This window comes from Centropristis striata, chromosome 10 (genome assembly GCF_030273125.1).
Source record: "Centropristis striata isolate RG_2023a ecotype Rhode Island chromosome 10, C.striata_1.0, whole genome shotgun sequence".
Lineage (NCBI taxonomy): Eukaryota > Metazoa > Chordata > Actinopteri > Perciformes > Serranidae > Centropristis > Centropristis striata.
In genome coordinates, this window is record NC_081526.1 from 7695758 (window position 1) to 7722671 (window position 26914).

A 26914-nucleotide genomic window follows, 5' to 3' on the forward strand; every position below is an offset into this window, starting at 1 on the left:
CCAAATTACATATTTTGTCTCCCCACTGAACGCTGTAATTATGGCCAAACCTGAACAAGTTATGGATATTATACAAAGTCAAACAGTATACAAATGTCATGAAGACACTGTAATGTTTCCTCCACCTCCAAGTTTACATCGACCTAGGGAATAAAAATATCAGCTTTGACACTGACAGAAATTGTTCATGAAATTGACTCTGTAATGTATGTCATGAAAAAGTCATGCTGCACAGAAGTATTGTAGTAAGAGTGTGCTTAACCCTATAAAGCCTGAACCATGAAATAATTGCCAGAAAATTCATTTTTTTTAAAAACAGAGTGCTTATTAACTTGCTGACGAATTTTAAAAAATAAATAAATTGCATATATGAATTCTAATTTGTATCATATATATATATATATATATATATATATATATATCATATTTGTTGCTCACAGTTTGTTTTTCTTGAACTAACAAAAACATCAAACAAGAACATTTTTAACTTTTCCTTTTTCCTCAAACATGCAAAATACATATTTTTTCCATATAACACAACATCATACATCTGCTGATATGTTTGATGATAAGTTTTTATGATAAGTTTTTAATGCAGCAATGACTGATCCACTCGTGGAACCTGCATATCATTTTTGCTACATCTGGTATTTTTGTGCAATTTGTTGCTCAGTTTGTTTATCTTCAACACATGTATACATCAGGTTTTTGATGATGTAGAGGTCTCAAAAAAGACTGTATCTAATATAATACACTTGGCTTTATAGGGTTAAACAACTTTCAATAGAAACATTCAATCAGTGGTGTTCCCGAGCCACTGGAGTATCACAAATAGGAATATATTTTGGTCCTGTCGTTAGTTAAAGCCAGTTCACAGCAGTTCATTGCTGTAAACAGCAATTCAGCTAGTGACAGGTCTCTCTAAGTAAACCCGGCTGCACTACTAAATGAGCTGTGGGTTTGCTGTAGGGGCTTGTGTGGGAGTTTCTGTCTACACAATTTCTAAATTAAACACATTTCTGTAACAGCAAACACTGAAGAGACATATTCATAAGAACTTTTCATTATTTCTAATATGAAATGCCTATATTATTCTGCATTTAACCTGCTGGAAGAGATTTTGGGACTTTTTTTTTTAGCTGTTTTTCACTTTTCTATTTGTTGTCTCTGGAGTTTTCAACTATTGAGTTATTTGGATCATTTGAGGTCTTCAGACAACAATCGATAAGTTGTGTTTTCAGGGTTTATGTGAAAAGAAAGTCAGCAATACTCGTAAGTACCTTAAAGCTCTCAGTGAAATGGTGTGGTTGTAAATTTGAGCAAAACAAAGTTCATAGTAATTACAGGCTTTAATGAAGATCAGTCCAAACTGACTGTGTGAAAGGCACAACATGGATCGGTGTTACCCTACTGCACAGACCCAGACTGTTGTTATTCACCTATGAAATAATGTACTCTTATTCACAGAATACCAACGTAATTGTGAGACAGGAGGCTGAGCTTATTATGACCCACATTTTAGTTTGAGTTAAGCAGCGACCTATAGTTGCCATAGTAAACAGGATAAAGACTGACAAAGTCCGTTAAGGATGGACGGGTCAAATAAACAGAGGACTTTGACCCAGGAGACAAGTGTTTGTGTCCTTTATAAAACCAAAAGTCAATGTTATTTTAGGTTTACCGTCAAATTAAGTTCTGTATGTAGACGTCACATTCTTTGTCATGTTTTACGTCACCCACATTATTGCATCCAGTAGTTGCGTACCAAACTACTTTTTGAATGCAAACATTTATCATTTTTTTCTTAACAAGGAACTTTTGCTAAAATATCAACTTAATTTTTTTTTTTTTTTTTACTGCCAGCAAGTGGCCTTAAAGTCTGTGCAGGTTAATGCAAAAAACAAACAAAAAGGGCCAGATTCCTGCGGGTCATTAAGAAGAGTAAGAACAAGTCTCCAACAGTCTCCAATAACACCAGAAAAAGTCGCTGGATTTGTCGGCAGTCGCTTTTAAAAAAAATAGTCGCTAAGGGGGTCTAAAAAAGTTGGCAACACTGCTTCGCCGGCTTTTACAAATGGCGCGTGTTGTTGTGGAGTAGAGCACAACGTCACATCCTGCTTAGCGTTCTATCCAATCAGCAACCAGGCTTTTATCAGGGAGAAAAAAGGCCCTGCTCTTTTACAGGGACAAAAAAGTCCCGTCAAAAAAACGCTCCGAGTGGCTCATATTCAAATTAGGGGCGTTTCGGCGAGTGAGACCCGCCTCATTCCAGGTATTGGGCTTTAGTGGAAACACCCTTCAGGTGTCCTCAAGTTTGAGTCTTTGTCATGTGACAGGCAGCCTGTGCTGCGCCCGGCTGTAGCGTTAGTTAAAATGAACGAAATTACTTAAAAAAGGATTTATTCTATTTACCGTCTGAGAGTCAGTGATCCGAGTCAGTAAAAAGACTCAAACTTCCCAACACTTAACAGAACAACAGAAACAATTAAAAACAACAGAGTCAACTGAAATGATGGAATATTAACATTTAAATATCAATATATCAAAATATCAGAGCATATGCATTGTTTCTATTAAATACTAACAAATATAAATTGTGTATTTTGTTGGATTGTAGGATTTAGGGGTTAGGGAAGAGAGCCAATGTAGACACATCTCATTGCATTTGAATGTACAATTATACTTTTTAATTGTGCATGAAAAAAACAATATCTTCAGCTTGAACTTGGAAGGTGGTGATGGTCACATACATGCATACATACATAAAGAAAAGAAACAGCTCTGAGACATACCGTAAATTAACTGTCCACACGCTCTAACAGTAGACCCTTTATTAAGGGCAACTTGAGAATTACATTTACATGTTTTCACCTGTCACATCCAGCTTTGAACCAGCTTTGAAAGTGGAACTGTGCACTGCCTGTATTATATATGTCCCTAAAAATTATGAAACAACACTCTGTTGTTGAATAATTAGATTTATGTGGGCAGAGATTTGCACTTATGGACAGTATTTGGATAGTTTTGGGCATTTAGTTTGAACATAAAAAAAGTAGTTCATGTTAGGGCTGGGCGATGTGGACCAAAAGTCATATCCTGATATGTTTAGGCTGAATATCGATATACGATATATATCCCGACATTTTTATCGCAAAGTCAGAGAAAATGTTCAGTCAAAGTCAAAGCCAAATATGACATGTTACAAGTAGTTTTATTGAAACCGTTTATTTAAGTGAACATAAATACTATATAACAACAGGAGTACGTTTTTTTTTTTTTTTTTAAATCAAAGCTCCATAAAGTGTACATTTTCATGAAAGAAAAAAATCTTAAATAAAAGTTGCAGAAGGATCACAGTGAAAATTTGAACTATATATAGTTATCGATATATGCGATATGGTCTAATTCCATGTCCCTTTTAAAAATACATCGATCTATCTTTTATATCGATATATCGCCCAGCCCTAGTTCATGTTGAAAACAATATGGAGGAGGAGGAAACCTAATTATTATTATTTCAAGACAGGAAGTGGAGCATACACAGTCAAAATATATTTTAAGATGCTGAACTCTAAAACAGCTGGACAGATTATAGATTGGTCTTCTTTGTTATTTTTGTCTGCAGGCTTGTTGCAGGCTGCAGTTGTGACATATCTTAAATATGATCTTTTGTATTTTCTACCACTGTCGAGCTAGATGAAAATAAAAAAAGGAAAGAGGGGGTTAATTCGTAAAGGTAAAAAAAACAGAGAGTGTGAGAGAAGAACACTTTATTATTGTTGTTATTAAAGCTAAGAAATGAATCATTCTCACTTCACCTCCACACACACACACACACACACAAACACACACGTCTGTCTCTCATGCTGCCTCTTTTACTGCACACACACACACAAACACACCCTCTTTCCTGTCCTCCTGTGACACCGGCAGTCTTCTCCAGCTCGGTGACAATGATGAATGCAGAACATGAAACACATTAATGCAGCAGATTCTGGTCAATGTCAGGCCTTTCTTCACTGTGTCAAGTTAAACAAACAAGATCAAGCAAAAAGCGGATGGTAATTGACCCTCAGGAGATAAGGCCCTCTGCTGTTAAAGCAGGAGGTCATGAGAATCTCAAGCCATCCTCAAACGATGGACACATACTCAAAAATGTCCTCCACTCACTGTCAAAATTATCATAATACAAAATAACGCTATAGGCTCGTCATCTCCCTTACAGAGTTGAATTATTAGTAGAAGATGAGGTTTTATATACCTTCCCTGTACTGTGCTTCATCAGCAATAGGCTGTCATTGTAATAAGTGGATTCTGCTTGTATGAGATGTCTAAAGCCTTAGCGGGACATGTTTAAAGTGGGGAAGCCTCTGACAATTTGATGACACATTCCGGGGAGATCTAAGTAATTAGGGAATTTTTTAGATTTTGAACTTCTGGTTTTCAATGATGAACCTTGTATACTTACTGTATGTCCGTCAGCGGTACAAAGTATCAGGCTGATGCTGTATAATTGGAAGTGGAGGAGGTAAAAAGTGATGCCAACACATCAGAAAATTCTATTATAGATGTCTAGACAATGTGGAAGTCACTGGAGAAATGTGCGTTTGTGTCACAGACAGTGGCGGAATGAAACTAAGTACATTTAATCAAAGTACTTAAGTACAATTTTACTTCACTTGATATTTCCATTTTATGTCATTTTATACTTCTTACTTCACTACATTTAGTTGCCAGCTTTAGTTACTTTTCAGGTCAAGATTTAACATGAAAAACATGATACATTTAAAGTGATAAGACATTTTTATAATTAAACCTCATAACAGTATATAAAGTACTTAAAATGAGCCCTATCTTTACAAAATTAACAATCTAAGTGGGTCAATTCTGCACAAGTACTTTTATTTTTGATACTTTAAGTACATTTTGATACTGATACTTTTGTTCTTTTACTTCAGTAAGTTTTGAATGCAGGACTTCTACTTGTAGTGGAGTCATTTCACAGTGTGGTGTTTGTACTTTTACTCAAGTAAGGGATCTGAATTCTTTTCCCACCACTTGTAACAGATTTTACTTTTCTTGTATTTATGTTATTTGTAAGCCGTTCAATGTCAAGCTTTTACATTTCTGAAGTCCTTACACCTTTTTTTGTCTGTCAAAGAATTGATTTCAAAATACTATTGTTGGTCTACAAAGCACTGAATGGTCTAGGGCCAAAATACATTTCTGATCTTCCGCTTAGCTAGGAACCACCCAGAACTCTCAGATCATCAGGGCCTGGTCTGCTCTGTGTTCCCAGGGTAAGAAGTAAACATGGAGAGGCAGCGTTCAGTTTTTATGCTCTATATAACTCAGGGATGGGCAACTGGAGGCCCGGGGGCCGCATATGGCCCGCACCCTCACTTGAAGTGGCCCTCAGTACAACTACATGCATTTGAGCATGAAATGTTAAAAGTGCAGTGTAAAAATGCACAAAATGACTTCTTGCAATTAATGTTGGTCTGCTGTTCTTGCACTGATAAAAAAAGAAATCACAGGAAGTGGTTATTTTTTATTTGCCTCAAACCTTTTGTATTCCTATTTATACTGTTATACATGCATTTGAGCATGAAATATGTTAAGTTACTGCACTGTAAACATATTTAAGATTGCAGTTTCATCATATTTGGTTAAGTGCACTGTCCTTTATGTGGCCCTGTGGTAGTGAACATGAAAACGTGTGGCCCCCTGCAGCATTTAAGTTGCCAATCCCTGATATAACTGGAACAAACTGCCAGAAAACTGCATATCTGCTGCAACTCTCAACTCTTTTAAATCAAGACTAAAGACTATTCTGTTTGGCACTGCCTTTACTGCACTGTAACTTTTATCAGCTCGCTTTCACTTTTATTTTATTTTATTTTATATTTGAATATACTTTTATATATTTTTTTACAATTCTGATCTTCTGACTCCTTTCATGTAGCGATATGAGTAGAGAATTTTTAATTTAAAAAAAATATATTTTAGCAGCTAGCTTTCAATTTTAAAATTTTATATTTGAATATACTTCTATATTTTTTCCTAAATAATTTTTATATTTGAATGTCATTTTATATGTCTCTTTTAAATGCTTAAAATGTTTTGTGTAAAGCGCTTTGAATTGCCCTGTTGTTGAAAGGTGCTATACAAATAAACCTGCCTTGCCTAAATGCATTCATGATGTCCTATGTTGACATTACTATCAATGGAAAGTCTGGTGCAACTTGGTCCTAGGTCTGGAGGTGAGGATTCCTGGATTCAGCCATGTTTTCCCATTTAACCCTGGTGGTTTCTTTTTCCCTTTTTTTCTTTTTTCTTTGTTTGAACTTTGTAATATAAGACTTTAAGCTTTTTGATGCCACCACAATTCAAACAATTTAATTGTAACCATTTCTGTTGTTAGAAAAAAGTACTTTTCCATCCTTAGAGCATGGGAACAAAATATAATTCCCCATCACAGTGGCAGGACAGTGACAGAAGTCCGAACCCAAACTGTCTGTATGAACCTGGTCTCACAGGAATCCGTAAAATAGCCACGGATTCGCTTAACTCAAAAACCGTGGAATAGCCACGGAATAACTCAAATTTCCGTGAAACTGACACGGATTTCGCTACAATGCAAGTTAATATTTTTTCCTATTGGTTTTTTCCAAGTCACGTGACTTTCAAGGTCCTGGCGGTCAGAACAAAAAACATGGCGGACAGTTCTCTAATTTTTAGTGAAAAAAAATCAATATTTTGACTTAGTTTCTGCATAAAAATGGATTTTGATCACATTTCTAGCGAGAAATATATGTTTTATTTTCTAAATATTCACTCAGTGAATGTACATAATCACTTTGTATGTTGGAATAGCCACGGGATATGACTGTCATTAACTTGCATTGTAGCGAAATCCGTGTCAGTTTCACAGAAATTTTAGTGATTCTGTGGCTATTCCACGGATTTTGAGTTAAGCAAATCCGTGGCTATTTCACGGATTCCTGTAAAACCATGTTGGTCTGTATGGCTAGAAACCACCAGGGGAAGTAACAAAACGTTTCTTTTGTGATTTGCTTGAACTGGCCCTTTAATGTAATCAGACTTCAAGGCGTGATCTGTACATCATCCCTCCCAAAAAAGATTCTAACCACTTGATATTTATTAGATTAATTCAGTCAACACCAAATGAGAAACAAATCAACATTAAATGTGTTTAAATATCCTGCAGTAGGTGCATGTGATTGGTTCCAAGAAATGTTATTGTCTTGCATTTTATTAAGCTGAATGACGTGTTGTGTTTGAAGCTGGCTTTTAATTTCTGTATCTGTCTGTGCAGTTGGTGTTTTTATTACTATTAATTTACTACTTGGGTTTTGTCTGCTTGGCCACTTGCATTTATAGAGTAATAAGGGAATGTATTTAATACCCCCCCGCTTTCAGTTGCTGTGTGAATTGTGAGCATGAATCAAGGGGCTTGATTAAACCATACTGTCCCAGGCTTTTAAGTGTGCTTAATTTCACACCATCTATAAATAAAGCAATTATTTTCTTATGCACACTGTCAAAGTGAGGGCTTCATATGTTTGGCTCGGCTGTGACAATTGTATATGAAGGCTGCTTCAAAGATGTATTGTGCATCTCTAGTTCTCGCCTGGTTAATCCACTTCTCATGTCGATTATGGGTGCTTTCATTAAGAAACGAGTGCCGTTTTTTGTTTTTTACAAAGCTCAAATTATGAGGGAATTGTATTTTGAATGCACTTATAAAACCGTTTAAGCCAGGGAGTTCTAATGCATACTTTTGTTGGGCTTAATCTACAGATTGTTGTGGCTGGCCATGTGGGTATTATGCAATGCAAACTCCTCAAAAGAACACAAACAGGGAAATTCTCAAGACTGAGTGTGGGAGGGCTTATCCGAGCGTCTGCTGCCAGTTTTAACACTCGAGGATACTTCATGTTGAATGGATTTATGCTTTTATTTCTAATCTTCACTGTCTCTCTCTTGCAGTTTGGGCCGAGTCCTGTCTTGATCCTGACCAAAAGCAACGAGAAATAAAGTAAGCTGCTGCGATCGCAAACAGCCTCAAACTGGAACAAATGATAAAGGTTATTACTGTAATTATTATAAGCTTATTTTTGTTTTTGCACATCTTTCTTTTTATCTTCAGTGAGAATATTTCTACACAAGGCGTTTCACACAATAACATTTGGCTTCATTACTGCTTTTAGAACACCTCCACTGTGTACACATTCAAATGGCGTTGTGTATAATCATGCATGCCTACTGGAGGACCTAAATGCATTGTAATTAGAAAATAATGGGCTAGTGTTCATGGATGGGAGGTTTCTACTTAACATTTTCCCTTGAAGCAAATGGGCTAAAGTCAAAATCAACCTGGATAGAGGCCTGTCAGACCCCAATATAAAAGTTGATCTAGCCTGTTAAAAGAGGGGGACTGTGCACACAGAGGTGTAATGGCCAGGCTGTCTCTATTAAGGCTAACAGCTCCCGTCTCCTGCAAGGTGGTCATTTAGTAGTGCTGCTCATTCAGCCTAATCAATGGTTGAAGCCGCAGCGAACCATTAAATAAAAAAAGAGGCTAGAGATGAGGTGCTTCTGATTGGGGTTAATTGGATGTAATTGGAATTTATACTGTACAGTGGACGACTCATTAAGAACACATTTAAAAATAATGTCGTTTGAGCTCAGGTCATTTAACCATTTTTACATTGAAAAAGTGTAAGGCAGGACCTGGAAAAAAACTGGCGTGGCTGCTGTGATTCTCTCATTGCAACCGCCTACAGATTATATATACTCCACATGCAAAATGTCACTTACTGATTCCTCATTTGGTTCAATTTCTGATTGAAAAACACTTATTTTATATAACATTCTAAACTATGGTAACACTTGACTTCAAGCCCCCCATATATTATTATATTATAAGCAGTGTATAACTACTTGCCGTATACAAAATCGCTTATAACACATTATTATGTAGTTATTAGCAGATTTTTATTGTACAAAAATATAATTCCTCCTTTAGGAACTAATCACTGCATGCTGCTGTATTAACAGATATTCAATGAAAATACAGTAAAACATAGTTTTAATTACACAAAACATTTCTTCATAAGAGAAATAATAATTGTTGAAAATTACTACAGTCATGGAAAAATTGTTAGACCATTGTTTTGTTCAATTTCTTGTTCATTTTAATGCCTGGTACAACTAAAGGTAAATTTGTTTGGACAAATATAATGGTAACAACCAAAATAGCTCATAAGGGTTTAATTTTAAGAGCTGATATGTAGACATTTTCCATGGTTTTCTTGAAAATAACTAAAAAAACATTATCAAGAAAAAAAAGATACCAGCGCCTAAATTGAACTCTTATGAGCTTTTTTTGTTGTTATCATTATATTTGTCCAAACAAATGTACCTTTAGTTGTACTAGGCGTTAAAATGAACAAAAAACTGAAGAAAACAAGGGTGCTCTAATATTTTTTTCCATGACTGTACATTAATAAACGCCTATAAAGCTTACAACAGAGCTGACATAATAAAGATTATGGCGGCTAAAAGAATTCACAATCGCGATATTATCACGATATCTATAGAGAATTTTTACTAATTAAAATAATATTAGAGCTTCAGTCAAAATTATCTTTAACTTTGTTTGTTGTGCGCTGAATCATTTTCACAATATTATGTATGTTACTAAGATGATGTCAATATTTCTTTTTTTTTTTTTTTTTAATCAATACAGGTAAATCACCCCTGGCTTATCACTAGCAGTTATAAAGCAACTATAAACTGCTCATAGAAGCTGAATACTGGCAAGCTGTGTTTAATCTGAGAATTTCCTTTAACTTGCTGATGTATTTTTATTCTTTCTAGAGTTTTGTCCAGCTAGCATCCTGTGTTGGACGGCTACTTGAAGCCCTGTGCCGAGAGACGAGCTCAGACGGATGGATTTCAACACTAATCCGTTTGATGTAAGTGAATTTAGGTTCTAATTCATAGGCTTGTGCACTGTATAACAAGCCAGAATCAGCAACACACGGTCCATAAATTGAAGAGGAGAGCGAGGGGGAGAGAGACATAGTGTGGGATGAGAGAAGGGGGTAGAAGAATATGGTGTTTAACTGGAAGGCAGTATGTTTTATCAGTCACTGGCACCATTTAGCTGACAAAAATGAGCAGGCCCAGCTCTGGGAATAGGGCCTAGGCACCGGGTGTTCACCAAATCCTCACAAGAAGAATATCAGCACTTCTCACATGCTGCTGCCTGATATCCACTGCTGTAGCTGAAAACTATCTCCATTGTCCAGTTTGATTGCCTGAATCAAACTGATTTACTGCAAATCCATCTGAGCTTTGATAAATCTATTACAGTTTCATTTCGCTGATTTCATTAACGTGAATAAAACCAGCCATGCTTTCTGCATAACTGCCTTTTAATGGCTTGGCCCTGTCACCTGCCTCAGTATTAATCCCTCTGACTTATTGCTCCGCAGAGGGAATGAGTAATGGGTATTTGAATGTGATCAGCACAGTACAATGCAATTAAGGAACCAGTACTGTTCTGTGCCTTTAATCCTGAACTAATTTGAATTGCAGTTTGATAGCACTGTGAATCCTGCATAATTATGTAGGGTGCATATTAAACTCTGTGACAAACCGAAGAGGCCTTTAACTAGCCCTGCCATGAGGAGAGCAGCCAGGAGAGCCACAGTAAGGTAGCCAGACACAGCACACTGGAAGTCTCAATTACCAGCATCCTGGCTGACAGGTGGAAGCTAAGGGGGGGAAGCCTTCATCTGAAAATGGTTGACACTGACGTCTCTCTTTTTCTTTCATCCCCAACCTCAACAATTACGTACAAGTGTCATTTTACCCTCAAAGAACAGATACATCAAGTGTGAATCAGAGAAGGTTCGGGTTCGGTCAGTGTGGGGAGCTCTGAGGAGACAATGCTTTGTGCAGGTGTACGTTTAAAATGTGTCTCCACTGGCAATTGTGTGGTATTTTTTTGCGACATACCTGCTCAGGTACTTACAATTTAAAGTATCAAGGATGTAAACCCAAGTTTTCTTCATTCAAATCACAGAGCTAAACAAAAAAACTAAAGAAGTACCCAGTGGGTCGTTCAATAAAACAATATAACAATAAAAACAACTGCAGCAGTTTAGGAGTAGATCAGACTGGAAATGCTGGAAACACCCTCACCACTTTCTGAAATGGTCATTTTTTTCTGTATCATATGTAAAAACACAATTTGTTAAAAAAAAAAAATCTTAGTAATCAAGAAATCTTAAGTTAAAATTGAGAGAGTTTATTTGCAGGATAAGAAAACATGCAAGTAAAAACAGAAGACATATAATATGCATTGTCCAGAAAAAACTAACATATGGTAACCCCCCTTCCCCCCAGCCTACAGCCACCAAAATGACCCGAAAAGGTGGCGATCAGTTGTCCTCACTGTATCTTCTTACATAGACTCTTGTCGACTCGAGTCTATGTTTATGCCCTTTTGATGCACCGTTATGCAGTTTTTTCCCAACCTGCTTTCCCTGACCTCATACTGATCCTCCCACTATATTGAGTAACATCATAAACATTAGAGACCACTTTGTCCTGACACACAATGACGCCCTTTGTTCTGAAGATATTTTCAAACTCCCATTTGCTGCAGGTTTAAAAGATTTTTAATTGATTTTGTTCATAATCCAAACAAAGATGATGGTGAGAAATATGTGAGACAAATCTCCTTGTTCAAGTTGTAGAACATGAACCAAAACTTTAAAAAGTATTACCGGTTAGATTCTTACATTATGATGTTTCTTATCCATATATTATATTTGGTAAGTCCAAACAGGTAAAAAAAAAAAAAAGTTGTTTTTGTGCAGTATTATTTATCCAGCTGAGTGAAAGTCTTTAAACTTTCTGTAAATATCTTTAAAACAGCTGTAAATGTTGTTTAAAGACCTTCTAGGTTTTTCAGTGTTTGGCTGCTAATTATTTTTTGGGAAAACAAGAAGCTTAGTCTGTGTTTTGAATGTAATGTTAATGCACGAGAAGGCACAGAGTGATGCTACATGGTTGTGATATCGCAACAATGTGACCGTTTCCCCTGCAACAGTGGTGGAGAAAAGTAATACAGCTGTAAATCTGAAATAAATACTTCCATCAGAAGCTGTGCCGTGTACCACAAGTGGAATGACTTGGGCATATTTCACACTGTCTTAAAAAACATCCTAACAGCAAGCTTTTCTGCTTCACACAAGATTGAGTCACAGAGCAAAGAAAGGAGGGATGGAGTGAGAAAGAGATGCAGAGACATAGGGGAGAAGAGGAAGAAGACACAGAGGGGGCTGCTGGCTAAATTAAGCCATTGTGACTCAAAATCCTCCTTTAATAAGGTTCATGCTGTCTACAACTTCATCATTTTCTCCTGAATGATAATTACTTTATTCAATCATGTTCAAGGTTTTAGTGAAAGCTAGCATTGATTGATTAACTTCAATTACCATGCTTGCATTTGCATAGATAAAAACTGCTTTTCAATTTGTGAGTGGCACGCGGGTGGAAACCCTGCCTTGATATTTGCATTTCAATGTGAACGGTGAAGGATAAAGGTGGGAGCGGGGTCTGTTCACTGCTAAGCCCTTTCTGGTCGGCTGCGCCAGCATCTATTTTTCCATAAACACCCTTTGTTATGATGTTGGTTTGCTCCCTCCACGCAGAGAGAGCCAGCAGTGAGCTCTGTTTGCAGGCTGGCTTGACGGCTCTGTTGGGGGATTAGGCTACGTTGCACTACAACTCAGTCGAGAGCTTAGGTGAGCTCGGGCTGTGGCGCTGCACTGTCTCATGCACCGAGACGACTGTTGGGAAATTTCACACTCCAAGGAATTGTACATGGCCGTGCTATATCTATAGGCTGACTAAGCTAATGAAGATGCACATGTGTACAGAGCAGGAGGCAGTGGAGATAATTACAATCATCACATGTCTATATCAATCATCATTAACCAGATTGAAAAACATATACGAAGCAGCACTATTAGTCTTGACAGGTGCCTCCTGCATTTAACAGTCAATTTATTTGAATTCCCTCAACTTCCAACTTTCCGATCTTATCTCAAATACAAAACTACGTGTTAATTTTCAAACAAGAACAAGATTTTCTTTCACTTGACAAGCTGGATTTTTTTTCTCTTCGTGCCAACTTTAAGTGATAATGGAAAAACCAACAGATACGTGTAATTGCTTTATTGTAATTGGAAGACATGAGCACCTAAGTGTGAATTTTTTTTTTTAAGACCGTAGCCATTTGATCACTGTGAGCTAAAATAAAAATAATGAGAGGAGGTGGGTGTTATAATAATGTATAGAATTTCCATCTTTGCTCCAGTCCAGGCAGGTACTGTACAACTATACAGTGAGGGGAGAAATCACAGCTGTGCCACTTATGCACGAGTATTGGGATTACTGTCACCTTTGTCTGCATATTTTTCTTTGATTAATGTCACCCAAATGCTGTGTCTTCCAAATGAGAACCCAGTTCATTTGCATGATTTTTTGTACATGGTGCAAATTTGGGGATAAATTAGTCAGTCTTCCCATCTTTGTTGGCATGGCACTGAGTGATTTTTTTTACTGAAGGAAAGGAGTCTCAGAGCAATACTCCCAGAGAATTACACCTGTGAGATATGCTAATCATTAACATCGCCATAATGACCTTATTTACCTTCATATAAAAGACAGAAATTAGCATTAGGTGCCCCTAAATGAACGGGGAGTTAATAATCAAGGCACTCACTTTTACCCCCTATTTGTTAGCTGGAGAGGCTAAACAGCAGCTTCAATATGTTTAGTTGCAGGCAACCATCAGTTGATGTCTTTAAAATGTATTATGGCACCATCTCCTATTGCTGCCTTGGAGGGGAATTCCCAGATGGTGGGCTATGATTAGGTAGTTCACTTAGCTGTTTAGAAATGAGCATCTGGAAACACAGGTTGAATTAACACCACTGGGTCCCTCATTTTCTCTAAATGAGTGTCATTCAATTAATGTAATTATTAGGCATACAAAAACTGAAGGACTAATAGATTCCTATTATCCCATCATTATCATCTCTTACTCACGAGTGCTTACATTTCTGAACAGGCTCGCGCGTGTTGAGCGCCTCCAGCTCCTCTCTTATGCCCTCAGCTTACCTCCAGACAAGTTTTTAAAATTGACAAACTTGGTTACTTTTTAAATGATCTGATTTGCATTTCCGCTTTCTACTGCGCGGAGAGTTTGCTCTCATTCCTGGTCCTTTCGGATGCAGAGCCCTGCTGGTTTTCATTTTTGTCATGTAATCAGGGACTGATTTAGACCTGGAACACCAGCTGAATGAAATTAAGTATCTACGCAGGACTGAAAACAAGCGGCACTCTGGGTACTGAGGAGCAGGACTGAGAGCCACTTAATTACAGCACTGTATCTGTGACAAAATAAAATGCACCTCAGAGGCATCATTAGCAGCAAATACACAGATATACTGCTCGGACAAATCAACGGTATAGGTTTGAAATTCAAAGACTCTTAAAGCAATTAGAAGTGGGGAAAGTGGCAATCACAGTAGAGGAGAGCTATTTCAGAACAACTTAGCCATATCCTATCTGGGACTCCTGTGGCTATTTCTGCTACATTTGTTGCAAACAAAAAGAGGTTGATCTATTGGATTTTGAAGACGTCTTCCTCCTGTCACTTCACACTATTTGACATAATGGACGTGCAGAATGGATATTCGGTGTCAGCTCCTCATCAGCCGCCTCCTTTCACATGGATCATGTGATCCAAGCCTAAAGTGGCCCGTGTGGTGCCTCTCTCTGTGCACCCCTCCCCTTCCCCTCTGGAGCCCCTGCTGGCCGGAAGGGCCCTCTCCCCGGGCTGGAGTGGCTCCTGCTGGGACTGCCGAGCCGCTGGCGGGGAACGGAGGGAGGAGGGGTTACACAGACCTGGAGAACATTGTCAACAGCCCCCAACCTCCCATCACCCTCCACCCTCCACCCCACCCTACCCCTACTTACCCTCCCCCACGTATAGACAGACAGTCTTCCTGCTGTATGCGTGTGTATATATGTGTGCACTTGTCATTTATCTCCATATGGACTTCTGTGGTGAATGAGGCTTGTGTGCATGTGTGTGTGTGTTTTCATGCAGGCCTGTTTATGCAGTTGTGTGTATGTGTGATTTTTAGTGAGGGTGTTGGTGTGTAAGTGAATGACGAAGCGAGTAAATATGTCCCAGGAAAGGATTAACCTCATGAGCTGAAACATCGAGGGGAGACACCAACAATAAATGTCAAATACTGTAACAAATATAATCATACACAGGATACATTTAAGCCACATTAATGAAAAGTCAATTAAGTCATCAGCTTGTTAGAATAAAATCATAATCAAACACAATATTCTCATGAACAGCTTCATATGATATCCAAAAAAATAGTAACAACAACATGATACAAAAACAGGATCATGTATTTAACCCTCCTGTTATGTTCGTTTGTCATGGACAGCATAATGTTTAATCATCTAAAAGTGTCAGAAACCAAAAAATCCCAATAAACATGTTTATATTTCATTATTAACTCCATTACTAACCATCTAAATCAGTATTTAGTGCAATAATGTTCTTAACTCTCACAGATCAGGTTCAATGAGGATAATTCACTCGCTTTTCATAACAAAATGCATGGTAAAACTTTTTTTTACGTGCATTGGAAAGACCTACAAATAAAATACAATAGTTTCATGTGACATTGAGTTTTTGAATTTTTTTTTCCTTTTTTTTCCTTTTTTTATTTTAAAGAGTGATGTTGATAAATTAACACAAGTCACCTCATTGTCTATGAAATATAAACATGCAAATATGTGAAATTAACCATTTTCATTTTATATGCTGATTACACTTATTAAGCCAAGCAGAAGAAGTTTCATCCTGAAAAAATACTTTTAACTATTGACTATTGACTTTTGACTATTGACCCGCAACATAACAGGACGATTAAATACAAAATATGAGTAACTGTATTGTGTTCCAGCTTTAATTGGTGCTATTATTAATACAGTTACCATCTATGAAAAAAGATTCCTTTTTTTTTTTGCAGTGCAACAACAATGCACGTACTCAATAATGGCAGAGGAGACGCACGGCCAGGACACTGTCAATTATGTGTTTTTGCCATTGAAATATAAGACAAATTAGCTCAACAATATTATTCAGAAATATTCCAAAAGTAACCCAAAGTATTTAGATTATCTACTTCATCTGAGTTATCTATTGGATAAAAAAAACTGTAAAAAAAAAAAATGTTTGTAGAAATTATAGTAAAACACTGTCAAATTACATCAGAAAAAGGGCATAAATTTAAATTTTTGATATCACCGTATTAGACACTTTTAATTCCCGTAAATGAAAAAAATACTGTAGAAAACACACAGTTGTTTGCTTTAAAAATATAAAATGTTCATGCAAAAGTAATGGAAAAATAGCATGATGTCACAATGACACAGTTACCCTAAAAATAATGGGACTTTTCAGTCTAAATTACGTTTTTTGCTGATATTTACATTTAAATTTACAGTAGAAAACCCACTCACTGTATTTTTTACAGTGAAGTTCTGGCAACCACAGCTGCCTGTATTTTACAGTAAATTAAACAGAATTTTTTTTTTACAGTGTAAGTTACCAAATACATTTCATTGCACATATTCAATAATCAGTAGTGTAACTTGTTTTAAAAGTAACCTTTATAGCACTGATCACAATCAGTTTTTTTTACATTGTTAATATTGTGAAACAGAGCTACTTGGTTAGGTTTGCTAAAACTTCTTAGTTCAGGTTCAGAAAAAAGAAAAGTGTTCAGGTTTGACCCATCAGTGGTGTTTGACCCATCTGCTGGCTTCACCAGACCAAATTTTGTGGGATAGCTACGAATTCCAGAGGATTACTTTACTTAAATCATATGAACCGTTCATGAGAAAAGCCTGATTCAAATGACTCTTGATTCTAAAAATCAGCATCCAAAAACACCTCTCCAAACATCTTATTTCCTCAGTTTCAGTGTGTGTTTTATCATTTTACCCTTCATCCAAACACACTTCAACCCCCCTCAACAGGCCCTCTATCAGCCACTCTTCAGTCTAGCCCGGTCTATAATGCAAACAGCCGGGCAACTTAATTCACAAAGAAGAGATACCAATTTCTTCTCAGCAAGAGATATATCAAGGACGTTAAACAAAGCAAACAGCTGCATCGAATTCTGATGGCGCGAGGCTAAGCCTTCAATTTGAGCCTTCCCTCAGAAGAAAGCAGAACTTAGCTTCAAATATATTCCTGGTAGAAAAGAGAGCGTATTGTGTTATCATGAGAGTCTGTTTACCTAGTGAATCTACATATGGCTATCTAATATCTTTGTGCCATTGAGCAGGTTGGAGGCTGGAGTCCCAGGGGTTTCAAGGCTGGGATTATGCATGGCGGGGGTTGAACTATTGCCCCTGTGTGATTGAAAGACCTCCACCAGCTTAGGCCCTGTTTATTGTACATTTGCATTGCTCAGTTCCAAGAGGCTGCTGGGAACTATCAGTGGCCAGGCAGCTCATATCTGGGCTGCTATAATTCGGTTTTCCTCCGGATCCCCCTCATGCCTTCCAGCCAGCAGGTGAGGGGGGCTTATAGGCAATCATTTAGTCTGATTGACCAGGATATGCTCTGATCAATATCTCACACCAGGCCCCACATGGTGAGGGAAAACAAATCAGGTATGTGTGTGTTTCAAGCCAGTATTTACAGTGGCATTCACGATTAAATACCAAAACACTTGTCCTTAATTCAGAGTAATGAGAGGACAGTTTGAGTGATGTTCTCACATGAAAAAAAAATTAGCGACATTGTGAGACAACTTTGAAAATTTCTCACATGTTTTGTGTCAATCAGTTGCCGTCTGAATCATCTTCTACAACTGAAGAGCACATCTATTAACAAAGATAATTGCGTTTGGATCCGTGCCCTGAAGTGGTCAACTATGCAATTTCACTAATTCATCCTGGTGAAAGGCTGACCTTAAGAAATGTAATTACACACACCTGAGTTACACGAGCGCCCAAGAGGTCCGCAAAACGTTTACTGGTGAAGAAGGTATAATTACCAGAAAACAATTAGCCCATTGTAGTGGCAGCTGGCAAGAGACTTCTCCCAATGCAGCTTCTGCCTTTAAACAAACAACTGATCATGAAAACGAAGTCGCATGCTGATGATGTCAAAGCAAGACGAAGCTAATTTGTTCATTCGATTATTAATGCAATATTGAAACTAACGAGGTCTGTCAAAGTTAACGCAAACTAAAACGCCACTAGTTGTGATGACAGAGTTGTACTGTGATGACCTTTTGACCAAAGTCTGATGGAAACTACAAGTAATGGTTTAGGACAATATAACTTATTGGGACAATGGCCAATATTTTTGGTAGGGCTGTGAAATCCAATGCGATATTAGCCCTCCTGTTATGTTCATTTCTCAGATACAGCAATAAATTTCATGTGTCAATTTGACCCGAGGCATGTTCAGTTATCCAAAAGTGTCAGGAACCAAAAAATCCCAATAAACATTGTTTATATTTCATTAATAACTCCATTACTAACCATTTCAGTCAATATTTAGTGCAATGTCTCAAAGATGATGGTTCAATGAGGATAATTCACTTGTTTTCATAAAAAAAATGCATGTTTAAACTTTTTTAATGTTCATTGGAAAGGCCTACATATAAAATACAATTGGTTAACGTGACATTGAGTTATTGATTTTTTTTTTCTTTTATGGAGTGAGTTGATAAATTTACAGTTAACAAAGTTTGGAGTCTAAATTAAGGAAATAAACAGTGAATCAGCGTTTTCAGAAGCACCTTTACCTTCATTAACAGGTAAAAATAAGTGTAGCAGTACAAATCCCATCATTATTTAACTTTTACAAGCCTTCCAACACGTCAACTAATAAGATAATAGTTTATTTATCCAGAAGAAAAAAAACAGTCCTCTAGAAAACAACATGTTTTCCTCATAATGGCTGACAATGACTGTACAGGTGCATTTCAGTAAATAAGAATTTCAGACAAAAGTCTATTTATGTCAGTAATTCAATTCAAAAAGTGGAAATAACACATTATATAGATCAATTACACCCAGAATTAAATATTCCATGTCTTCATTTATTTAATTTCTTCTAATGGGCTTGAAGACCTTAAACTCAGTGTCTCAAAAAAAATTTAATTACAAAAGAATTTTAAAAAGTATGTTTAATATGGAAATGTTGGCCTCTGAACAGTATGTCCATCTATATGACTCAATACTTGGTTGGGGCTGTTTGACTTGAACTACTAGAAATTGACTTTTACATGATATTCTAATTTATTGAGATGCACCTGTCTTGCTAAGTTTTTTTTATATATATATTTAAACCCATATGCATTCTGTGAGGTGTTGATATGCAGAGTTTAGACAAGCGGAGTCATTCATTCACAAGCCGAGACACAACTTGTCTGTAGACGGTAGCAGAGTGTTGGGACAGACTACGGCGGTTCAGCTCACTGGGGCCTGGACGACTTCAGGGTACATACATTTGCATAAACCAAGCATATTTCACCTCTCCTATATTGATAAGATTATTAAATTACTACAAGCTCCAAAAGAAATGTGAAAATGCGATTGATTTTCAGTTAACAACGGACTATCAACTGATCAATCGCGATGCAATATTTAAATCAACTGACATGCCTTTAATAATAAATCTGAGAGGAACACAATGCACCTGGCTGGTGTTAAGGTATACAGTGGGGAGCGGCATTAGTTCTACATGACCACGTGGAATTAAGTGGTTTCGAGTAACCTGGTATAAACACAAATCATTTATGAATTTTAATAGGCCCGCCCATGCCTCATAACTATGCATGACTTCATACTTTCATAATTGACAGGAAATATGAACTAGGCCAGGGGTCGCCTATTAGAATGACTTTTCATTTAATTTTTTGACAGCCCAATACACAAATGCGGGGCGGATTTCTTGAGCATATTCATGTAGTGCACGGGAACCTTTGTGGTGAAATCTAGCAGCAATCCCCCGAGGCCAGGACCACCTCTCTTATAATTACACAGCACTACACTTTGTACTAGTGAAGTAGATCTCCCTCAGAGTCTCACAGAACTGTTCAAACGGGAATTCAATTTGTCCATTACAGTATAACATCGTAGATACATTTCAGTGATTAAAAACAAAACTCACAGAGCCAAAAAATGCACACGGCGCATTCAGACAGCAGCCAGTGCGTTACAGACAAAACAGAGCTGTGTTGACAGGTATGTTGTGCAGGATTATGCATGTTTTAATGTATGAACTCGACCGTGCAGACTGAGCAAATATAGAGTGTTGCCTTTTGCTCAAGTTCAGCTTTAGGTCAGGATGACCCCTCCCTCATCTTCAACACCTACCCTGAGCAGGGCTGCTCTGTGGCAGAGAGGTGTTCATGTACAATAGAACAATATGCAGTGGGAGGTGGAGGAATGTGGGCCCCATCACCCCCCTTTTAGCACAAGCTAAAACTCATTGTATCCCTAAGATGTAAATCTACACCTCTGGGCTATAAAAGTGCGACAAAGAGGGTTCTTGACTGAGTAAATTAACATTCATCCCACTCGCAATTAAGCAGACAGACTGACATTGTAGCTCCTACATCGCCGCAACACTGGGGGCTTTGTTGACATGGCGTCTGGACAGAGGAAAAACCAGAGGAAAATATTTTCAACTGAGTCATCGACTGGACATTGGTATCTGGAGACGGGAGTCTGAGTACAAAACAAGACGCTTTAAAGCTGTTCTCTCCCTCGTGGGATACTGTTGCACCATTATTAAGATCATCTTCACACCAGAAGGAGCACAGAGTGTCAACCCCAGTTTGTTATTTCACTGTACACTGTTAACCAATTATAGACTGTACTGTACATCGGGCAGTTTTTCTACATTGGCAAGAAAAAAACAGGTTTATATCACGTGCACATGTATCCACAGTCGGAGCTAATATGAAAACTGAATTTCTCTAATTCTAAAAGATGGTGCTAGTTGTTATAGCTCATAACAAACACACAGACACAGCATCTTCACATCAAGCTTATAAAGGAATGTAAATAGACCAAAGTCAAAAAATATCCTGGAAAAATGCCATTAAAAACAATGCATCTGAGCAAATATGAAGCACACACATATTGGTTAACACTAGATATAAGAACACGTTACTGAAAGCATGAATACATTACCATCTGCTGCTTTTAATCCCAGACAGTTACAGTAGTGGCATGTTTTGGTAAAAGGATATCATTAATCATGGGTATAATCAGATGACATCAGGTCATGGCCCACTAAGTGTGTTTTCCTCATTATGGTAATATGGAGGAGAGGGGTATGTTTCCGCTCCTTCTTTTTTTTTTTTTTTTTTTTTTTACTTTGACACTTCTTTTCATGACAACCTGCTCCTCACAGAGGAGGAAGGAAAACATTAGGAGCTTGGACACAACAGACCTCTCTTTGAATTACTATAAGCTGATCAGTGGCGGCTAAAATCCTCATTAAATATTAAATAAGAGCTATCAGATTTAAATATGGTTATTGATTTCATGTAAATAATGCACATATTATGATATAATTTAAAGAAACCAGTCTCTCCTTCTGTTTCCGCAAGTTTTACTGTAATTAATGTTAAAAAACACAGAATAAACAAAGCACAAGACTAATTAGACTGACAGCATTGTTACATTTTCTAAAGATATTGTGATAATATCATCATTTATTTTGACCAAGTATGATACATATGATCATATCATTTAAAGAAACCAGTCTATGTTACGTTGTTATAGTTACAGACTCTCTTTACACTCAATTCAATTCAAAGTGTATTGTCATATACACAATAGAAACATGTTTCCTTGCACAATAAAAATCTTACTTTGCTGTCTGTCAGAATGCCAGAGAAGATGGAAGTAAGAAAAATAGAATTTAGTAAAAAAAGGATAAAAAATAATAATAATATGTGCAAATACACAAAGAAAAATATACATGTATATGTAAATATACAGATTTTTACTGTAATAAATGTGCCAAAAAAGACAAAACACACGATAAACAAAGCAGAAGCTGAATTAGACTGACAGCATTATTCCATTTAAGATATTGCAATAATATCATAATTTATTTTGACCAAATATGATACATATGATCACATAATTCAAAGAAACCAGTCTCTCCTTCTGTTTTCGCAAGTTTTACTGTAATTAATGTGCCAAAAAAGACAAAACACACAATAAACAAAGCAGAAGACGAATTAGACTGACATCATTGTTACATTTTCTAAAGATATTGTGATAATATCATTTATTTTGACCAAATATGACACATATGATCAAATAATTCAAAGAAACCAGTCTCTCCTTCTGTTCTCGCTATGTTACGTTGTTAAAATTACAAACTCTCTCTTTAAACTCAAATTTTGACTGTAATTAATGTGCCAGAAAAGAGACAAAACACACAATAAACAAAGCAGCAGATGAATAAGACTGACGGCATTACTACATTTTCTATAGATATTGCGATATTGCAATAATATCATGATTTCTTTTGACCACAATAATAATCGTGTAGTGAAAATCTGACATAGTGGCAGCCCTACTACAAATACATCATAAGTACAGGCAGTAGTAGTGATATTTAGAATTATTTATGACATGTGAGTAAGTCGGTTTAAAAAAGAACATTTGCTCATCTCTAAAAAATGTTTTTTTCTGCGTCATGTTTATGTGCCATCAGATCTTAATTCAAGTCACCCCGACTTCAGCTAATGAATCGACCGAATGCATTTCTGTGGCAGTAGAAAATAAACCCTGAGGCTATTTACTGTCTCCTTGATATATGAAGTTTGTGGTTTTGATTGTGTGTGATTATGTTCTGGGAGAATGACCTTTAGTGGCAACCGTATTGTAATATAATGAGGATGTGTCAGTCGGCAGGAGTACAGTGATGAGACGAGGCCAGGCAACCGGCGTTTAGAGCATCGATCCGCTGGGCACCACGAGTATAGAGGGGAATCTGAAATATTTCAACGCCTCCTTCTCCCAATATACAGGTGGATACGATATCTCATCGAGCTGCTCCGAGGCTCTTGAGGCAGCCTGAGCCGCCGACTACAATAAGAAACAAGACAGAGGTGTATGGATGCTCCTGTCTGTGATTAATGACGAGCAATAGATCGGCCTGTTTTTTTCCTGAATCACACACAATAAGAGAAATTATATAAAACGGTACAAAGTGCGTTAAACAATAGCTCTGTATTATTAGTTTCCTCAATAAAAAGAAGATAAAAAACGTAAGGAATATGACAATGTTGTATCATACTAATGATGATTAATGTGGAAAAGATAAAAAACAGTCGGAGCGAAGGTGAAAGGAGAGGTGGTGCAGATTGATATGGTGATGGATTCTCTTACCTCCACCTTCTCATTAACTCTGGCCTGGGTAATATGACCTGGGAGAGATTTTCTCCTCCTACTTCAGCCCTAACACTGAGTCTCTAAGCCCTGCGTGGTAAGCCCCGTCTCATAAAGCACAATTAAGTGGGCCAATCAGACAGGCTTAAAGTCACTCCTCTAGTGCCTTTACTCCATAATTAACCAAAATACATCATCAGCAATGAATCAGCCCCACGGATTTCAATCATAATCATAGTCAATCATAATGTTGTAATTTGCTGTGACTTTTTCCTCAAGGACTACTTGGTGTGATTTGAGCTAATAGGATTTAAAATCAATATTTTTTAGTCAGATTTTCCACACACAGAAAAAAAAAAACTGCACAAATAAGAAATCTGATTTAGAGTTCAATGTGATTGTGTGTGCTGGTTGAATGTGATTTGTGTATGTAGTGAATAGTTTATCTCTGGGGTCTGAGCCCTAACTATGGAAGCAGAGCACCAGTGAAACATTAATCACCAAAGTATTATGGCTCATATCCTTGGACAGCACATTAATTCAGGTGGCTATTAGGCTGCCTTGCAGCGAACCTTCGAAAAAGGTCCACATTGAAATTCAGTTGACAGTGTACAGTGTGCAGAAAGCTAACTATGGTGTTACTGCATCCCAACAATAAGCAAAACAAATTGCACATGTGAATATAACCAATATGTAGGTGCAGTAGGCGAGTCGGTGCTGCAACAAAATGTGAACAGTGGACTTCAGTGGGCAGTCGCTGTAATCACTCTGGACTGGCACAACAGTCTTCCCTGTATTCCTTGTCAATAGAGACAGACACTCTACCTGTAGATGGAAAATAAAAAAAAAAGGGTGAAGAAACACCAATTAGAAAGGCTCTCTCTCCTGCACTCCCTCAGAAAAGCCAGGCTCCGCTAAAGGTCAGCCTGAAATTTGAATGACAGGGCCAAAGTCTTTTACTCATAATTTTTGTGTTTGCAATAGATTTCGGAGCAATTCACAGCCTTAAAGGCCTTAAGTGGAACAGCAATTAATTGTAATGAATAATCTGACAAATCTGGTTGACATATGGCCGCTAATACTCCTCCTTTCTAGAGGGAGCAGTGGAGGGATTAGATTACCTCAAATGAAATCTGGGAGCGCTGTGCCATCTGCATGTACAGGGAGAGGCAGCGCACGTAAAACAGGACGTGGGAGGAAGCGGGGTCTGCTCCCTGCTGCTCCAGTTCCCTCAACCTCACCAGCAACTGGTTTGGGAATAGGGCCTGTTTTTTTTCCCCTCATCTTATTGAACCAGCTGCCTCTCATGAAGTAAAACGCAATAATGCTGCGGCGTTGCCAAAATCGAACACACCGAGAGAAGTAAACAAACATGACAGAAGTGATAAGTGTTGTGCAAACATATAAACAACACCACGGCGTCGAGCCATCTGAGCGCAGTGAAGCAATAACTTTATTAAAAGCATTTAAAAGTATGATGAATTACCACAACACATATAGAGCTTCACATCTGTTCATCGCTTTATTTGTAAAGCTTCACATAAGCTATCAAAGTATTTGTATCTTGTAGTTTTAAGACATGAAAGATGTATGTAATGAGTGGCCGGTTAAACAGTGACAGGAGACCAAGTATTAGTATTAGCATCATAATATACATGAAGTATAGTATTCTGCCGTACCAAGCCTAACTGCAGTAACTACATTTTGGTCGAAATTAAGTTATAACTAAAAAATGTACTCCTTTATGTCTGTTTTATCTTGTGACAAAGTTTTAGATTTCAATTTTGCTTTATTCTAGAGAAATAATACTGTGAGACAGTGTAGCCTTGTATTTCTTCATTGTGTTGAATCGTGAAGACAAGAATAATATAAATTATACGTTTATTTGATAGGGAAATTATTATCTAGACAGTGATTAGGTGAAAAAGTGAGATTAAATTATATTTAGACTAAAATATAACATTACTTTATAATATTAAGTCTAAAATTCACAAATCTTTGAATAGAATTGTTAAACACTTTATTTTTTTTTGTTTTACAATTTGCGTAGTTACTGCAGTTAGGCTTTGTAGGGCAGTATAGTTTATTACTATGATAAATATGCTTTAGGAATACTTCACCCTAAAAATTACCATTTGTATATCAATTACTTTCCCCATGTTGTCTTGAAATCTTGAATAAAACTTTTTTTTTCTCCGCTCACCTCCACAGTGAACACAGAACCCAAAGATGGAGTAAATTATTGATGATCTGAAGTAAAAATGCATGTGTTTGGGAAGAACTTATAACTCCATAAATTAGACTTGTATCATACTGCATGAGTGGTTTAAGATTGTATTTTTTATTCAATTAATCAAGAATTTCCTCAGTTTTTGGATCCTCTGTCAACTGTGGAGACATGCAAGAAAAACAAAGTCTTCTTCAAGAATTCAAGGTAACATGGGGAAAGTAATTGATATACTAATGGCAAGTTTAAGGGTGAAATATTAATTTAACATAAAACTTTAATGTTTTAAATTTCTCATGGTGGAGTTAATTTTAGCTACTTCATATTCAATAAAAGTGCACCGTATTCTATAAACCTATAATTTGTTTTGTCAGTAAAATCCTAAATTTAGGAACTTAGAAGTATCATATTTCCCTCTGAAATGTAGCAGAAAATTGTACTTAACTTGAGTAAAAAACTACTTTCCAACACTGTGCATGCGGCATGAATAAAATCAGAAATGCATGCAGACAGGTATATCAATCACTCGGATAAGTATGTTATTTTAACTACTGACAGAGTACTCTTGCAGTTTCAGGGTCATTAATATGGCTCAAGAGCTTTAAATAGAGCCAATAAAGTAAGAATAGCCTGGTCCTCTGTGAAACAATGTATTGCTGGGAGTGTGCTGTGTATCAACAGATCTGAAAGGTGTAATGACGTCACACGGTAAACTCCTGCTGAAAGCCTGATAAAGAGGCAGCGTTCTGCAGGATGTCTATTAACAGCCAGCTGACATAAGCAACTGGATCAGCACATTCATTTAAAGGGGGGAAATCCTGTTCTCTAATATGCTTTCACCGTTACTCAGCCTTGTTCGAAACAGGGAGGCCAGCGTCTGACTACATAGTTCCTGGCAATATACAGATTTGATAAATGCTTTTTTACAATTCCCCTGAAGAGCTTTAAGCAATAGTTTAACATTTTGAGAAGTAAGCTTGTTTTTTTCCTTGCCAAGAGTTAGATGGGAAGTTTAATAACAGTCACATGTAGCCATCAGACAGCTAACTTAGCTTAGCATAAATATTGGAAATGGAGGAAAACAGCTAGTCTGGCTCC